This window comes from Tachyglossus aculeatus, chromosome X2, assembly GCF_015852505.1.
Source record: "Tachyglossus aculeatus isolate mTacAcu1 chromosome X2, mTacAcu1.pri, whole genome shotgun sequence".
NCBI lineage: Eukaryota > Metazoa > Chordata > Mammalia > Monotremata > Tachyglossidae > Tachyglossus > Tachyglossus aculeatus.
The window spans coordinates 25,885,207-25,891,115 of record NC_052100.1 but is presented as its reverse complement, the minus strand read 5'-3'; the positions used below and the strand labels follow the sequence as shown (position 1 = coordinate 25,891,115).

The 5,909-nt window shown below is 44.5% G+C and overlaps 1 non-coding gene across 1 annotated transcript; it reads left to right on the top strand.

The window, feature by feature from the left end:
* The first annotated feature begins 2,750 nt into the window (after positions 1–2,750).
* LOC119949720 lies at positions 2,751–2,888 on the top strand. The gene has a single exon (XR_005457262.1). It is a non-coding gene; the product is annotated as a small nucleolar RNA SNORA7 (small nucleolar RNA).
* Positions 2,889–5,909: the final 3,021 nt, after the last annotated feature.

The window sequence follows — 5,909 nt, the reverse complement described above, 5'->3', positions numbered from 1 at the left end:
CAACATGGTGTAGTAGACAGAGCATGGGCCTAGGACTCAGAATGTCATGGGTTCTAATCCAGGCTCCTCCACTTGTCTGCTGTTTGACCTTGGGTGAATCGCTACACTTCTCTGTGCCTCAGTTATTTCAACTGTCAAATAATAATAATGATGGCATTTATTAAGCACTTACTATGTGCGAAGCACTGTTCTAAACATTGGGGGGGATACAAGGTGATCAGGTTGTCCCACGTGGGGCTCACAATCTTACTCCCCATTTTACAGATGAGGTAACTGAGGCCCAGAGAAGTTAAGTGACTAGCCCAAAGTCACACAGCTGATAAGTGGTGGAGCCGGGATTAGAACCCATGACCTCTGGCTCCCAAGCCCAGGCTCATTCCACTGAACCATGTTCCTTCTCAAATGGGGACTGAGACTATGAGCCCCATGTGGGCAGGGACTATGTCCAACCCGATTTAGTTGTATACACCCCAGCACTTAGTACAGTGCTTGGAGCAAAGTAAGCACTTAACAAATACCACAATTATTATTAAGAGAAGGACAAAAGGATAAAAGGTGGATAAAACCTCACTTGGAATATAAAGGAAGAGTAATCAAAGTTTTCATCTTTGTTGACACAAAAGTATTAGTCCTGTTGCTGATCGAGTTTACTTTTTAACCGCTGACATTCTCATGGTTACGTTCGGTTTTATTCCAAACAAGTGATGTCAAGCACCAAAAGCAATGGGTGACTCATAATTTAGCAAACCAGATGAATGAAATAGATGAATCAGAGTTCTATCTATAGTCCTGGCAGCGCTGCCTGCCCCATCTCCTCTGGGAACTGCTTATCGTAGCCCACGGTGATTCTCATCATCAGGGATGTGAAGAAGTGCTTCAATCGTAGCAGGTCGTTATTTGACTATAGACTATTTCATTTGTTACTTTCAAGTTGACAAGCACCAAGAGCATTAAAAAACCCTTGAGATTAATAGTCTGAAGACCTGGGTTTTAATTCCAGCTCTGCCACTCATCTGCTGTGTGATCTTGGGCAAGTTACTTAACTTCCCTGTGCCTCAGTTTCCTCATCTGTAAAATGGGGTTGAAATGCTTGCTCTCCTTCTCTGTTAGATCAGCAGTGCCCATGTGAGACAGGGACTGTGTCTGGTCTGATTTGTATTATATCTCCCCAAAGTGTAACACGGTGCTTGGCAGAGAGTAAGTACTTAATAAGTAGCACGATTACTATTATGAGATTTAATTGTGTCATCAAGGTTGGAGAAGTACAAGGCCTACTAGTAGCCCAGGGCTCCATAGCACCTCAGTGCTTTTCTGATTTCACTAATAGGTCAAAAGGCAACCAAAAATTCTTAATATTTCCTCTGCCAGCCTCTTCCTACAAGAATGTAACGTTTTCTCCTCTCTCACACATTCTTCTCTCTCTCCATTCATTTCTATAGTACACATAAACAAAACCAAATGAAGCCTTCTCACTACCTTAGCCTAATGGGATAATAAGTGAAAAGTAACAATACAGCGTTCTGTAAATGCTGTATCTACATTTTACCCATCATAAGAAATGCCAGTGATTGGCCCTCTGGTTTGATTTTAAGCTGACTACAAGGAAAATCTGAGGTCAGTTTTCTCGGTCCTTAGTATTTATTATTCAGACCTCAGTATTTGTCAGAGAACCGCATAAATCCATCTTTCCAGCTTTACAGGGTTTTTGGAGTTTCAGAGGAGTTGGAGAATAACGAAAAGTAAAATGCTTACCCAGGCCCAGATCTTCAAATCTTTCTTCCTCTGTCTGTCAGAAACGAACTTTGAATTCATTGTCAGGTTACATGTTCTCTGGGAAATTGTGGGGAAGCCAAATCTAGGGGAGTGAGAGGGAAGTGGGAGAATAGGGCACCTTGTGACCAGATGAGAGTCTTGAGTATGACATAGGCCAAGGAAGGGAGATCTCTTGACAAGTTCTCTCAGACCATAGCATTAAAGCCTCCCAAGGAGTGTATTCCAGGAGCGGGCTCCTGGAGAGTGTCGGGGAGGGGGTGTTGGAGAGAACTAGATCCAGGAAATCCACTGGAGATAGTCTCAACTAGGATTTGGGTCCTCAACCCTTCTTCATAAAAATCAGGCAATAGAATGTCTCTATAGGTTGGCCAGCTTTTTGTTGTTGTTTTTAATGGAGCCAGGCATTGTACTGGGGTAGATACAAGATAATCGGGTTGGTTATAGTCCATGTCCCACAGGAGGCTCATTGTCTTAATCCCCATTTTATACATGAGGTAACTGAGGCCCAGAGAAGTGAAGTGACTTGCCTGAGGTCACACAGCAGACAAGCGACCTAGCTGAGATTACAACCCAGGTCCTTCTGACTCCCAGGCTCGGCTCTATCCACTAGGCCACGGTATCCAAATGCATCTTGAACTCCCTGGAATGTACCAATACTGGTGGCCGACAGCTGTTCGAGGCTCCAAGAGGAATGTCACTAATAAGAGACGATGACGTGTCTATGGGATTAGCTAGGAGGAGATCTGGACTCTATGGGCAATTGTCTACATTCAAGCAAAGAAGCTGTGTGGCCTTGTGTAAAGATCATGGATCTGGGAGACAGAGGACCTGCGTTCTGATCCTGACTCTGCCAGGTGGCTGCAGTGTGACCTTGAGCAAGTCACTTAGCTTCTCTGTGCCTCAGTTTCCTCATCCCTAAAATGCCTATCCTCCCTCCTACGAGCCCCTTGTGAGATAAGGGTTGTGTCTGATATGATTCCTTCTTAGGGTCGCACCTGGAGAGGTTCTAGTCCTCTACCAGTCTCGACGACGGGAGGGAGAGTCAAGCAGAAGCATATCCACTCCATTCCTTGCTTGGACAGTGGCTAGCAAGTGGAAGGCAATCTTCTACAAGTCAAAACTCACCTGTGCTGGGCAGCAGCAGCATGGGAGAGAGTGGAGGGTGGAGACTCAAGTTGATCGCATGGAAGGTAGCAATGGTAAACCACTTCCATATTTTTACCAAGAAAACTCTACGGATACATTACCAGAACGATTGCAGGCAGAGGTGAAGCGTTGTGGGGGAGATGTTTCCTTGTTGAGTCGGAGACAGCTTGACAGCATAAGACAACAATTGATATGATTATTTTTACCCCAGTGCTTAATACAGTGTTTGGCATCATAGTAAGTGTTTAATAATAATAATAATGGTATTTGTTAAGCGCTTACTATGTGGAAAGCACTGTCCTAAGCGCTGGGGGATACAAGGTGATCAGGTTGTCCCACATGGGGCTCACAGTCTTAATCCCCATTTTACAGATGAGGTAACTGAGGCACAGAGAAGTTAAGTGACTTGCCCAAAGTCACACAGCTGACAAGCAGCAGAGCTGGGATTGGAACCCATAACCTCTGACTCCCAAGCCCGTGCTCTTTCCAATGAGCCACGCTGCTTCTCTAACAAATACCACCAGTATTATTATTATTAAGCACATTCAGCAATACCCAAGGAAGCAGAAAGTGAAAGACGCAAGGGGCCTCTACCTACCTATGGGCTGGCACTGGAAGATATAGTCAGGAAGTCGAATAAGATTGATTTTTCTTGTCAAGCTCAACAAGGACAACCCACCCAACACAGCAAGACGAACAGACTTCCTCCACACCCATCCTGTCTCCCCTGGCCAGACAGACTCTGGCAGTGACAGAGTCAGTGGTCCAGCAGTTTCTGGCAGACACGGGTGAAAGATGAAAGAATGGTGTATTCTGGATCTAGAGTTGGATCCAGGCTCTAGCCACTGAAGTATCCATCATGGACACTCAGCCCATAATATATATATATATATATATTTGTATAATCTATATGTGTATGTGTGCATGTGTGTGTGTTTTAGGGAAAAGGTCCACTCCACCTCTTTGCAAACCCTCCGCTACTTTCTGTCTTCCTCTGAGTAACCCCCATTAATAATAATAATAATGCTATTTGTTAATCACTTACTATGTGCCAGGCACTGTCCTAAGCATTGGGGTGGATAGAGGCAAATCAGGTTGGACGCAGTCTCTGTCCCACATGGAGCTCACAGTCTTAATCCCCATTTTACAGATGAGGTAACTGAGGCCCAGAGAAATGAAGTAAACTGCCCAAGGTCACACAGCAGACAAGTGGCAAAAGTGGGGTTAGAACCCAGGTCCTTCTGACTCCCAGCCCATGCTCTATCCACTAGGTCATGTCATCACTTCCCAGCCACTGATGACTTGTCTCAATTGCTGCTATTCTCTCTACCTGGACTGCAGGTGATTTGATCAGTAAATCAATGATAAATATTGAGTAATTACTGTGTGTATTAAACACATGGGGAAAAGGAAGCCATGTGGTCCAGTGGGCCTGGGAATCAGTGGCTCCAGGTTCTAGTCCTGACTTCACCACTTACCTGCAGTGTGATCTTTGGCAAGTCACTTAACTTTCTGTGCCTCAGTTCCCTCGTCTCCATCCAATATGGGGATTCAGTAACTGTTCTCCCTCCTGCTATTTACTTTGTGAGCTCCATGTGGGACCTAATTATTACTCCACAGTGCATGGCATAAAGTTAACATTTAACAAATGCCTTATTATTGTTATTATTCTCAGTATGACTTTTACTAGTATCGTTATTATTAAGAAAGGGTGGGATGGGCCAGGGAGGGAAAAAAGAAGAGGGAGGAGGGTCTGGTCTGATAAGTATAATGTAATCAGATGAGAAGCAGTGTGGCCTAGTGGATGGAGCATAGGCTGGGGAGTGAGAAGGATCTGGGTTCTAATCCCAGCTGCATCGCCTGTCTACTGTGAGACCTTGGGCAAGTCACTTCACTTCTCTGTGCCCTAATTGCCTCATCTGTAAAATGGGAATTAAGACTGTGTCCAACCTGATTCCCTTCTATCTCCCCAAGTACTTAGTAAAGTGCCTGGCACATAGTAAGCACCTAACAAATACCACAATTATTATTATGAGGTAGAATCCTTGTCCCACATGTGTCTCACAGTCTAAGGAGGAGGGAGAAACAGGCGTTTAATCTGTATTTTAAAGATGAGGAAACTGAGGCATAGAAAAGTTCAATAACTTGCCCAAGATCATACTGCAAGCACATGGGACAACCAGGATGGGAACCCAGGTTTCCTGACTCCCAGTCCTGTGTTTTCTCCTCTAGGCTACGCTGCCTCTCTTTATTTTAATTTGCTTAGGGAGGGTTTTTCCATGTCCAAATTGTGTCTTTAGGATTCGTATAATTTGGTTTTCCTGTCAAGTGAGAGTCTGATGTCATACCCTCCAGTGGCAGCCTCTGATCTAATATAAAGCTAAAAACCAGTAAGTCTGCGATATGCTGGTTTCATAACTTCACCCTGGAAATCTTGTTCAAGTAAACCAAAATGAAAAGGAATTATTTCCAAGATGGGGGTTGAATGGTAAATTGAAAGAATAGAGTGGATTTAAATCTTAATTTTTTTAAAGTGCTGCAGAATATCAGGTAAGATAGGGCTGACGTCTTTTTTCCTCCAAGACTGATATATGTGCAATTCATCATGCTCATGTGCAGACTACTTTGGTGGGAACAGGCCTGGGGGATTAGGGAGGAAAGACAGATTTCCAAGACACATGCTGTCCAGCTGGGGAAATTGCACCAGAGAGCAAGGTCAAAACTGTAGCAAAGTCCCAAATCATCACTTAGTTTAGTGGATTGAAATTCCGTGTCCCTTCGCAACTGTATCGCTTTAGGTGTGAGTTGTTGGGATTTGTCTTTCCTGGTGGCCTGTGGGCTGGACAATCTTCACAAAGGATCTGTTCCCATGGATAAATAATCAAGGAGCTCCTCCCTCCCCTTCCTCCTACCACAGAGGAGAGATTGGCATTTCCCAGGTCACGCTCTGGAATCCGACTGTCTGTAAGGCATGTGGCAATATCTGTCAG